A 12,756-nucleotide genomic window follows, 5' to 3' on the forward strand; every position below is an offset into this window, starting at 1 on the left:
ATCCCGGAACGAGCGGGTCGCGCCGTTCCTTTTCCGCAAATATTATTCGCGGTATTTTGCACGCGTAACTGAATCTTGTTATTGCTCTTTGTTCCCCGATTGTCTGGCCTCGCCAAGCAAACTAATCTGGTAGTCTCCTCCGCATCGCTATTTATTATTTAGTCTGAATTTACCACCGTGAATCTCCACAATGACGAAGTTGCTCTTGTTAAAAGTTATTGTTTGTGTTCCCGCTGTTCTCGACCCCGGAGTTCCGAGAAGAGTGTGGGATCGCTTCGGCAACTAGATCGGCTCAGACTTTCCCGCCATGTTGAGCTTTGGTATCGAGGTCGTCGAGTTGTGTGATGAAATGTGGATTTTATGGGAGATGTCCGTGTATTTTCCCGCATAATCTTGCAACAATGCTCGCTGTGCATCGCATGGGTAGAATTGGACGTATTTCTGTCGAACGGAACTATGTGCATTAAGACATGAGCCCTGAGACCCATAAGAATGTATGCATGACAGGGCTCACGTCATAATGCACATAGTTCCGTTTGACAGAAATACGTCCAATTGGAAGGGGAAGAAGTTGACTCTCGATTGAGTTTTACATCGTAGCACTCGTTTCGAGGATACCCGTTGTTCAGCAAACCGTAGATTTGAGTTGTGTGGAGTAAACCGTTGAAAGTTCGAACTTCCGAAACTTAAACATACAAATACATATGGAAATATGAACGGGAAAAACCGATAAAAATTTGCATAAATACATGAATAAATGAACGTGGATTTTTGATGGGCTTTCACCGTTCCCGAGTGATTTTTGTTTTGGCTGGTTTCATAAAAATATTTATTAAATTTGGTGGCAAGGAAAATTATAGGATTCACATGACGAGCAGAAACAAAAAAGTTCGATCGTATGAGCCGAACGTGCGGTGTTTAATAAGGGCCGTATTGTTCGGTTTATACGACCATTCTCTCATTTTTGGGACCTGTAATCTCGGTTCATGCAACCGAGCATTTTCGTTATTTATTCTGTTTGATTTGAAAGTTTGGTTGTATGAACCGAGGATACCGGTCCCAGAACCATAAGAGAGCGGTTACATGGACCGAAGAACCGCCGACATTGAACACCGTACATTCGGTTCGCATGACCGAAGTTTTTTTCTCGGTGTCTCTTAGAGACATTTCACTAACGATCCAAACAATGCAATCGAGTTAGGCAAAGTTACGGTTTATGACCGCACTGGATTTTTCGGTCAAAGCCCGAAAAGCTGATGCTGAATGCGAAGCTTGATTTTTTTTGGCTAGGAAAGCTCAACAGGTCTGCAAACTCCCAATTATGTAGCTAATTTACTTCTCGAGGTTATCCTAGGATTCATCAGGTGGAGCAAGGCCAAGAGACTTATCTCTGATAAGACCCGGTCCTTATTTTAAGCACCAAGAGCGTCCTCTCTCTTCCTCCTCCGAACGGACCATTTAACTTGGCGAACGCTCATTATAAACATGAGGCTCAACTGGACGCATTCATGCTAAAAGGAACTATGTTTCCCGCAAACCCTATGCACATAGTTCCTTTTGGTACATATACATTCAACTGTTCCACCTCATGACCGCATAATTAGCACTTTCAAAACACCACCGCATCAGAGAAAACATATTTTAGAGACTTAGCACTAACAATCAAGTAATGTAATTGGATGAGGCAGGTAAGTTCGGAGGTCAACGTTTCTTTTCGCCCAATGATGATTGATGAGCAACTTTTTGAGCAAAAGTTGAAATTTAATTCGCCTAAAGGTATCGATAAACGATCAAATTCCAAACAAATTCTAATCAGAATAGATCAGTTGATGACCGATGGTCACCGCATGCAACAGTCTTCTTTGATCAAATTTAATGGAGTGCCACCATCACTCATCATTCCCTGCCGCACGAAACATTTCTATCCTGTCTTCATTTTAAAATTAAATGAAGTAAAGATTTTTTGACTGATGACTCCTTTAATGGTATTTGGTTCGGCAATTTGATCTATATCGAGACCTTAATGCATCCAGTCCACGCACAAATTAGAAGCTTCAAAGAGGTTTATCGATGGACTGTTGACTGTTGCCTCGTTTAATCTTCGGGCCGACGATCTTTGAAGGCAACCGATGTGTGTGGGACACATCACAGATCAGATCTTGAGATTTTCAAGGAATTTCGTGCAGATATGGCTGAAAAATCGACGAATTAGTGCCAGATTGAGAGCCCCAATTTGAGCGTGGGCTCGGCGGTTAAGGCGCGTTTATTGTGGTGAATGCGTAATGCGTGAAGTATTCCTGCGGTCTTGTAGGCACTGCGCGCCGATCGGCGACTGCACTGTGTTTGGCGCAATGCGTAAAGTATTTCTGCAGTCTTGCAGGCGCTAGTATGGGTTCCACACCGACTGGTGGCCGTACTATGTTTAGCGAGCAGAAAGAAACTCTGATTATGGAACTGTGATGTGGACTGTGTGTGTGTTTCGTGGATTAGTTTTCTCGTGGAGGCAGGTGTTTTTATGGATGAGCCAGGAATAGTGGTTCCTACTAGCAAAATGCAGTCCAAATATCGGGAATCGCCTACGTATTCTACCTTGCTAAGGAAAAACGACGTATGAACCTTTAGGCGTTGCCAATTTTCTTTCGATAAAACACAGATTCCCGGGTAAACTTATAAATATTTTCCCTCAATTTTTTTTAGATAATTTTGCTCGCAATTTCACCTATGGCTCCTGATAATTACAAGGAAAAATATTCATAACTTTTCTCAAAAATAAAAATTTTATTGAAGAAACTTTTGCAACTCTCGAATGCTCATATACGGCGTTTTTCCTTAGCACGGCAGTATTCAAGTCTGATGGCGACATATTTTGTATTAGTCCGTAATGATTTCAAACTAATGGAATGCATATTACTATTATCTTTATGGTATCTTTAATTAGAAGTGCATTGTTGCTAGATCCCATTTCCCCCTTAAAATGGTGTACCGCTCGCAGTGTTTTCGTCAGGTGAGGGCACATCGTCGCTCCAATTTATCGACGTGTCAAACTGCGGTGCGCTGCACCGCGTTGGATAAGCGCAAAAACGTGGAATGCGTCTCTCCTTGAATAATGGCTTTGAGGGTTTTTATGAGCCCCAAACCTTGTTGCGCAGTCTTCGTACGGAGAAATTCCACTCTAGACTTACAATTAGACTACTTGCGCACTGAAAGTTGGAGTATTCAGGATTTTGGTGCCTCGGGCTGCAGCAAAAATTACAGTTGTAATCATCGAAATATAGATTGCATTTTGCAAAAAGGAACTAAGAGCATTCCCATGTTGCAAAGATTGTGTAACTTACATTCTTTCAATAAAATTACTGAAATCATGCAAAAAAATTAAATTTACAAAGGTAATTTTCGGCTTGAAGTTATAGTTTATCGGGAGTAGCGATAAAATGTGTTTAGATAATCTGTTTATATTTGCAAGGCAAACAAAGTTGCACAATCTTAGCGACATTGGAATTCTCTTTGTTCCTTTTTGCAAAATGCAATCCATATCATCTTTGAAAATTATATGCGGGAAACGAGCTGCATGAAATGAATTTGATGAAGATGAGTCGATTGTTCTTAATTATGTTAGTTAAGAATGTCTATATGAGAGTCGGGAAGTAATCTTCGTTAACATACATCGATTATCTTTCATCGGAGCATTGACGTGATTTGTTTCAATGGTAGCAATGGAACAGAACTAAAGACATCAGGCTCCTGGTGACAGAAGGAAGCTCCTAAGCGTCCACCCACCTTCAAACTGGGGGCTTCAAAGAGGCTTATCGATGGAACTGTTGACTGCTGCCTTCCAAAGACCGTCGGACCGACGATCTTTGAAGGTATCCGATGTTCGAGATACATCACAAATCAGATCTTGAATTTTCAAAGAATTCCGTGCAGAAATGGCTGAGAAATAGAAGAATTGGTGCCAGTTTGAGAGCCCTAGTTAGTAGGTGGGCTGGACACTTCACTTTTGAGGACTCAATATTTCTTCTTCGAAATAAGTGAAGCAGCAACAGTTATCTTATCAATCTTGGCTGTTGAGTTTAGGAATAGACGTGTCTAACAAGTTTCTAATCACAGTTGTTTTTGCTGAAAAAGTTGTTCAACACGTGACACAGCAGCCAACAAGGAAGTATAGATGAACACTGCTCGTTTCTCAAACGCAGGAGCGTAATAAAATTTCAATATTGCAAAATGACCCAGGCAATTCAAATTTTCTCCGAGAATTCGACTACGCAATTCTTATATGCTAATTTTCCTTGTAATCAGGAAAAAATTTAGTCTCATTTTCATTCTGGAATGGCAGACAATTTTTTACTAACTGTATAATTTGCAGATCGAGATTTTTCAATATTAAAATATAGATATGCTTTTCTGTTGGGAAACGACGAGTTCAAAGATACTAAGTAACTAACAAGTCGCTCTTACAGCGCTTCTGTGCGCTCTGCAACACCCAACCGCCACTGATAGCGATCCTGCCAGAGCTCCACCGAGTTCACAGGTATAACCTTAAAAGTTGAAACTTCATCCATTCTTAAGGTATTAGTAAAGGGTTTTTATTCTACCGTGTTACCGTAATGAGTCGTTACTACATTCTGGGATGAGTCTCGAGACACATAAAAGTATATGCTAACCTTGGCTCACATAAAAGTTCGCTGACTCTCTTTTTCGTAATGTGGCCGTTTTTCTCTCTGCAGTGTGATTAATCGATACCCATTGAAAAATCGATACATTCTCGTAACGTCGGTCTGATAATTTGATTAAAAGCGGCAACAATGCGAGCTCGTGCGAGCCAAAACAGTATCGGACACATAAATCCTACGGAATGGCGAATTACTCAAACTTGGCGCACTCTCCGCAGCCCGCGCGCCCTCTGCCGGCGGGTCGCAGGAACGTCCTCACCGCAGTTACGCCACTAATGACTCATCGAATAGATACCCACCCGGCACTAGTCGCTGGTACCTCCAACGGGGGACGGGGGGTTACGAACTTTTCGTACCCCGCTCGGGAAAACGAGAGAACCGATCAATGCTGCGAGAATTTCGGATCTCATCTGGGTGCCCTGAGAATTCGAGCTCTGTCTTTACGAATGCAGGTATGCAGGCTCTCCTCCAAGTTAAAGATAGGAAACTGCTCTCACAGAGGTCCTCTATAGGTTTCTGTGGTCATTAGTGGATCCAAAAAATTGGCAACATTGTTTATTCCCCAATTAAACAGATGGAAATGTATCGATTCTGAAAGGGGCCAGGTGCTCGGAAAAAATCGATCATTTAACATATGTTTAAATGGAGGAAATTCGGTGTTGCCGAATTGCTGGATTCGCCTCTGTCTGTGGTCTCTAGAGATTTTATTTACTCCTCTAATAACGCACAAATGTTCTCGGTCAATATTTCCAAAAACTCTAGAAGAAGTTATTGAAATCCATGACCCGTTTGGATCATTGGTCTTTTATAGACTTACTCGATTAAATAACTGTAATTCCTCCATGATTAATATCTGCTGGATTTTTTACAAACTGAGAACAGATTAGCGGTATTCCTTATTTATTTTTTTGAATATGTCTGCATACTTTGAAGATACTTCGTTTAGATACTTTGTCCGAAAAAGTGTACGTGAAGAGGTCTTCATGAAACTGATTTAGGTTTTTATAGTTGTTTTTAACACTTTTTTACAATGAATTCGATTATTTTATCATAGTCTCCCGTAAATTTCACTTAAAATGACACCGAAAACGTTTTATTTTACGTAATTTGAACAGTTTTACGATTGTATTAGTAAAACTTACAGGTTCGTTTCAAAATTCGGCAATAGGTAAGTTTTACTAACCACTGAAGGTGGCTGTATTACCTTTGGATGCTTCTATCTTCATTATATTCGGCGATGCTTTACTTTTACCCTTACTTTTTTTACCATGATGGATCACGTGGAACATTCCATTATCCTTGTACAAGAGAAGGAACTCGTCTTTGTTAAGTTCCATTACGTCGGGGAAAAAAGAGTAATGGAAAATTAACTTTTTCCAGTCCTTTCCCTTCTTTTTACAACCTCAAACTCCTCTATTGGATTTGAAAATACCTCTCAAGTCTATAAGCTCGTAAAGAATGCATAGCGGGCGTATTGAGGGGAACAAATAGTCGCAACGTTTCATCTATTAAGTATTATTTCTGCTAACTTGATTTTAAAAAAGGAGCTCTATCGAAAACAGGATTGCACGTAACAATGTTTTGTGGTTTTGCAAGTGCATTCTTTTTCCTTAAAACGGCATTGCCTCTAGTCAGTCTCGACTTCTTAATTTCATCGCAAAAAAATGTTAAAAATACCAGTGATTTCATCTACTGCTTAGTGTATAATTAAAACTGATACTTGAAAAAGAGGAGGAAAAGACAAATTTAATGCTTTCTCAACAAACAGCACAGAATTAGAACAAATCACTTTCAAGTTTCAACTTCGTATTCACGAACGTTGCGTGCGACGCGCGAGAGACGCAGCGTACGAAACGCCTTGATGGGTTGATGCAACTATTCGTGATCTTGGGATGCCCGTGTTGCATACACGAATGTTTGAAGGCGTTTTGACTTCGCTCTTGTTTATTGCAGTACGTTTTATCCGTATGAACGTGGATTTCCTCCTTTCAATATTCAATAATATAATGTTCAAACACTGTCTTTGATATTATCGACCCTTGTGTCGAGTGCCACTTTTACAGTTTCGTTAATTCCACAAAAATTATGCACGATGTCAGTTGTTCGTTTGTTTTCGGTTTTTAGCGCTGAGTATCGAGCGCGTGAGCCCTGTTATGCACAAATTCTTATGGGTCTCAGGGCTCATGTCTTAATGCACATAGTTCCGTTTGATATGAGTACGTCCAATTAATGATTTAAGAGTTGCAGTTTAAGTACGGCAAGATAAATCTAGCATGTATATTTTTTAATTATAATATAATATTGATTTTCGTCAGAATTTCATTTATCCCTAAAGGGACTGTTAAGTTAATAAAGTGAATAAATCCATTCTTAATGATGAAATAAATAGGGAAAATTACAAAATTCAGAACAAAATTGAACTTTAATGGAGAGAAAACCTTTATGAATCGCTCAAAACTACTACATATATATAGCTGATGAATTTAAGAGGGAAAGACAAAAGAACCTAAGTATGCACCATCGCGGTAGATGACGTCATCCTTTGTTAATGTCGAAGGACGATGTCTTTGGTGATATTGAATTTAAATACTTGAAAGGACTTTCTTCACTCTTTGCTATAATATTTCCATAAAATCCAATTGTTTACACATATTTGGACGTATTTCTATCAAACAGAACTGTGTGCATTATGACGTGAGCCCTGTTATGCGTGTATTCTTATAGGTCTCAGAGCTGATGTCATTGTTCTGTTTGATAGAAATACGTCCATTTGTAACTGGAGCAAGTGACTTTTCGTGATAATTTTGTTTGAATATCAACGATGAACCTTCCAGACTACGCATCTCGTTTAAATCTCTCTTCATATCCATTGTGTTTAAAAATATCTGCTACTGCCTTATTTCTTTAAAGAAAAACAAATCAACATCGTTCCCTGACCTTTTCTCCGAATTTTTTGCACACACAGGAGAAAAATCACGGAAGTTTTCAAGAATTGACGTTGAATACTTCCCCATTAAAAAAATAAAATACGAATGTAAGTGTGCAATGTCACAAACCGCGGTGTGGCTTAGGAGTTTCACTATCGACTCACAAAAATTACTTAATCAAAATTACGATCAAATTTTTGTGTATCTGCATATTTAGCTACAATTCAATTGGACTGCATTCAGCAAAAAGGAACCAGCGCGATTGCAGTGTTGTAAAAATGTTGCTCTTTTATAATTAACCAAAAAACCTCCCTGAATAGCAAATAATTTCTGCTTCCCACCAAAAAATGTTTGATTTTAAAAGAAAATAACTGTGCAAAGTATTTTTGAAAGTAAGGTGGAAGTTGCACGATTTTAAATACACCGTAATCCAATTTATAATCATACTTTTGAAGGAACTAGTAAGCAAAGGAAAGCCTTTCCATCTTCAAAACTTTTCAAGAAATGTTTCCATTTTGTTTTTTCGGGGAGAGGTGGCCCACTCGGGCAACCACGGATTATGATTAATGGCAGTGCCGACAGTGATCTATGGTGACGCGAAAAAGGAGACGAAAGGGGAGGGGCAAGCGTGCAGCAGCGGCAAGTGTCTGGGACCAAGGAGGCGGGGGGGGGGAGGAGATTTTCGGACAAAAGGTGAAAAACACTGTTACGCAGAATGACAGCTCTTCAGCTCCGGCTGCAATGTTGATATTCACGCTGCAAACTTCATTCATTCGGCGCCTCCGGCTGAGATGAAGACCTTTTGAAGGCTCTTTTCATAAACGCCCCCTCCCCCCCTCCCCCCGGGCCCCGACGACAGCATAAAACGTGAGTGTTTTCCGGCGCAGCAGCTCCCTCTTAATTATTGTTTCCGCAATGAGGAGCGGTCCTCAGTGGGCTCCTACTCTTAAAAAGAGCACCGCACCTTCCCAATTTTCAATTTTTATATAATTTCAGATTATGGGACACGTTTCTAAACATTCACAGTGAGGAAAATTGGACGCATTTCTATCAAACGGAACTAAGCGCCAATTTGAGTTCCTTTTGAGGAATTTAGAATCCCGGATAGCGCGTTCTGTCAAACGGACCTAAGCGCCATGGAAAATCATTGCGAGTATAGAGCGGAATAAGCCGGAAGTCCGATTCCGCCGCCAATCCAAGCCCCCCTCTACTTTCCTCACCATATGGCGCTTAGGTCCGTTTGATAGAAATACGTTCAATTATAATCAAAATCTTGTGTTCATATGGGAAGTAGAACACGAAGTAACACAAGTTGTTGGTCGATTTTTTTGTGTTAATTATCCCCTTGTCAAACGACCAAATATTCGGATTGAGGTGACCACACGGAAAAAAGTATCACGATTTTTCATCCTCTATTTATTGTTTCACAATGGAGAAACGTTTTCAAATATTTGATGATGCGTAAGTTCTCGAATAAAATTTTACTCTTTGAGTTGTTTCATCGCGAACTAGGGTCATGGTGTAGGTGTAGGGATGCGTAACTGTCGTGAGTTTGACACTCTATTTAAACGGTAATTTTTTTTATAAAAAACAATTAATATTGGCAATCTTTTTGTGTTAATTATTAAAAAAAAGTGTTTTCTTAATATTTAGGCCAGAACATAAAGAACAAACTTATATGCTAATAAAAGACCAGGGACAAGAATGTCGCCTATTTCAATATTTTGTCCAGGGACCTTTATACAGAGGCGGTTTCTAGTCCTCGAATTTTGGCACGTATACTGCCGTCCTAAGAAAGAACGTCGTAAATCCATCAAGATTTTCCCTCGTTTTTTGAAACTTAACACAAAATAAAAACTGTTTCACCCATACACCTTAAATTTTCAGGTTGAGTCTTGATAGTGCTTGCGAAAGGATTCTTTAAAAACACTGCCCCAAGGTACACACGTGGTTCTGCGCTGATACATTGTTCCCAAAAAATGTTAAATGGCGTTTACGGTGTTTTTTGTGTTGCACGGCAGTATAGGTCGCAGATGTGTCGAAATCGGCTCGTCGTGCGGCGAGAGGCGTAGTTTTAAAATTCGGTCTGTCGTCGCGTTGCAGCCGTTGACAGTTGAACCAGGGCCGGGAGCAAATCAGATTGGGCGCGACGCAAATGCAAGTGCATTATTTTTTTCGCAAACGTTGCGGCTGTGCCTCAGTTGCACCCCTCCCCCGCACGAAGCGTCGCTTGCAGCGTTGATAATTATTGCAGAAGCAAAAACGGCGCTGAATTTCCGGCCGCGTTGCCTTCCGCTCTTTAGAAGAATACAAGAAAATAGAAGCAAGAGATAAATGAAAAGGAGGAGAAGAAGCTGGAAACAAGCAACCAACGCAATGAGTCTGTTCCACACATCTGATGAAGTCAACTGATTAGAGTGTCTGTAACACCCTTATATCACGCAAAAACGTGATTGCTAATTTAACAATTAAATTTTTAAACAACATGCCCGACGGTTTCAGGGCATTTTACACATTCTATTATTATTCTCCTTTGATAAATTGATACATATTTTTCCTATCAATTTAAATGAGAATAATCAATGCAGAGTGTGCAAAAATTTCAAAATCATGAGTTAAAAGACGCTGACTATGCGAGTATAAATATTTAAAGCCTAACAGAGCGGAGCGGCATGCTGCCAGCGCGAGAGGCTCACTGGTGCCTACAAACCTAAGTGGATACTTCACGCACTGCACAATGCTTGAAGTATCCACTTAGGTTTGTAGGCGCCAATGCGCTTTTCGCGCTGGCCACCCGCCCGCCGTGCGGTGGCGCCTGAAGCAACTATTTCACAGCAGAGGTGTTGCACAGTATTATACGAAATTGATCGTATTAAGAATGACAGGCATCCTTTAAAAGTACAGATCTTTCCTCGCAAAATAAATCAAGAACCTTATCGTACACTACAAAAATCTAAGAGCCTTTAGCTGAGGCAAATATAGAGGTTTATCCGGTTAACGAAATTTAAAAAGTCAACAGCACGCAGTGTTCCCAAGCGGTCTCCCATCTAAGTACTAACTACGCCCGACGCTGCTTTACTTCGGGGATCGGACGAGAACCGGTGCTTTCAACGTGGTATGGCCGTTGACGAAGGACCAGACTGTCGCTCTGACCGATGCAATGCCAAACTGACAGAAACAGTATATTTTAGAGACCCTACTCTGCTATCTCCTCTATGGTGTAAAAGTTACTTTTGGAAGTCGCCTAATGATATTTGAAGACCGAAGAGTTGAGTAAGTGCCTCAGCAATCCGAAACTTTTTTTCCAAAAATTTGCCTATATAGCGAAGTGCTCATCCTGATTTTCATCATCAGTCATAATTTACCGAAGTTCATTTGATTTTAGACTTAACACTCCAAAAATAAAGTTATGCTGATTAGGATGCATTCTGAATGCAAAAACTCACAAAACGCTGAATAAACCTCCACAGCAGTTAGTTTTACAGCTTGACATTGCTAAAGTAACTGCTGTAGCGATTAATTAAGCGTTTTGTGACTTCTTTCACACTTTTTTACATCCCGAATCTTAAATCAGCATCACTTTCTTCGGTGCAGGTTAAGCTTGCTCTATAGCCATCATTAAACAAAAAAATAGCGTTGATTTCCTTATGTTTTAGCTTTTGCTTCGATTACATTGCTTACATTGTTTTCCAAACTATATGGATTGCATTTTGCAAAAAAGAACCAGGAGCATTGCAATGTCGCTAAGATTGTGCGACTTCTTTTGTCTTGGAAGAAAAACCAAATACTAAACAGATTAACAGTTTCTATTTTACCCGCTAAAAACCGTAAATTTAAGACACAAATTACCATGTAAATTTCATTTTTTCATAGTTTCAGTAATTTAATTACAAAGGATGAAAATGCACAATCTTAGCATCATTGCAATTCTCTTGGTTCCTTTTTGCAAAATGCAATCCATATTGTCCCTGGCTCAATGCTTCATTTTGAGCTCTAAATAAAATTCCATAATTTAAACCTAAACGATCGGCCCCATTGAGAAACAGATTAGAAGGATTGAAGAATCAACTTCCAGATTCTTTTCATGACTGCTTCCCGTTCCCCCTCGTCGCCCCCGCCTCGAACTACCCCACTCGATCCTCCAGCACAGCGAAGTCGAATCCCGGGGGTGAGTTTTCCTCCCGACTACTCCCTCACTTTTTTTTCCTCATCCCCTCAGATTAAATTGATCGTGATTACACCGGTGTTCCGCTCTTGCTTAGCGCAATTTAAGTGGGTATCGAGGTCGCGGAGCAGTGTAGCCGTTTGCGGGGGCGTCGTTGGCGCCCGCACGCTTAATCGGTTCGGGGAAATTCGCATAAGTTCCCCGAAATCACAACATCTTGAGCGAAATCTGCTCGTAGATTAAGGAGTTGAATCGCAGCAATGCAGCGTATCGCCGGGAAAGCAACAGCAGCAATTAAAAGTTCCGAGCGTTTTAAATTGAGTTGAATTCGCTCGGTTTTCGAGAACAGCGGAGCGTGTCTGCGTACGCGATAGGGGTAGTTTGACTCTCGGCTAGTTCGCCGAGTGAGGGAATTTTTCCCCCATTCGAGTTCTTTTTTCGTGGGTTTAATGGATCTGTCCTCGGTGGTTTGATTTCGTCGGTAATGGATAGAAAAATGTTAGCGATGACTTTGGATTAAGTGGATTTAATTTACTTGGTTTTGAGACAGTTTAAAATGCAGATCGACGGCGTAAGTCCGCAATTACATATCTTGTTCGCGGTGTTTGAAAATTTCGCCTCTGTTTTTTTTTTAAAGAGAACAAATTGACATCATTCCTTGAAGTTCCTGCAGAATTTTCTTCGCACAGAGAAGAAAAATCAGAGCTTGCCGTGGAGTAGTTTTCCGTTTAAAAAAATAAAGTATGACAGGAAGTCTGCGACGTCGCAAACCGAGTTATGTGATTGCCGACTTACACCGTCAAAATACATCCAGGAAAATATATGTTTTGATAAATTTAACCGGGATCGGCCAAACTGCAGGAGACATTGCATTTTCTCTGATCATTTATTTTTTTAAGCAGAGAACTTAACAACACTGAAGTTGTTAATTGTTTTAGTGTATTTTTCACAATTATGGTAAAACAGACAGTTAAAAAGCTGTAAACAATTTGGA

The 12,756-nt window shown here is 40.3% G+C and overlaps 1 protein-coding gene and 1 non-coding gene across 2 annotated transcripts in view; one reads left to right on the top strand and one right to left on the bottom strand.

Annotated features, from left to right (window-relative positions):
• LOC109031247 (neuroligin-1) overlaps window positions 1-12,756 on the top strand; it is a 239,331-nt gene that overhangs the window by 83,684 nt on the left and 142,891 nt on the right. The gene's annotated exons all lie outside the window — the stretch shown is intronic.
• Window positions 10,608-10,726, bottom strand: LOC140225762 (5S ribosomal RNA). Its single transcript, XR_011900732.1, has one exon. It is a non-coding gene; the product is annotated as a 5S ribosomal RNA (ribosomal RNA).

Source organism: Bemisia tabaci, unplaced genomic scaffold, assembly GCF_918797505.1.
Source record: "Bemisia tabaci unplaced genomic scaffold, PGI_BMITA_v3".
NCBI classification, from domain to species: domain Eukaryota; kingdom Metazoa; phylum Arthropoda; class Insecta; order Hemiptera; family Aleyrodidae; genus Bemisia; species Bemisia tabaci.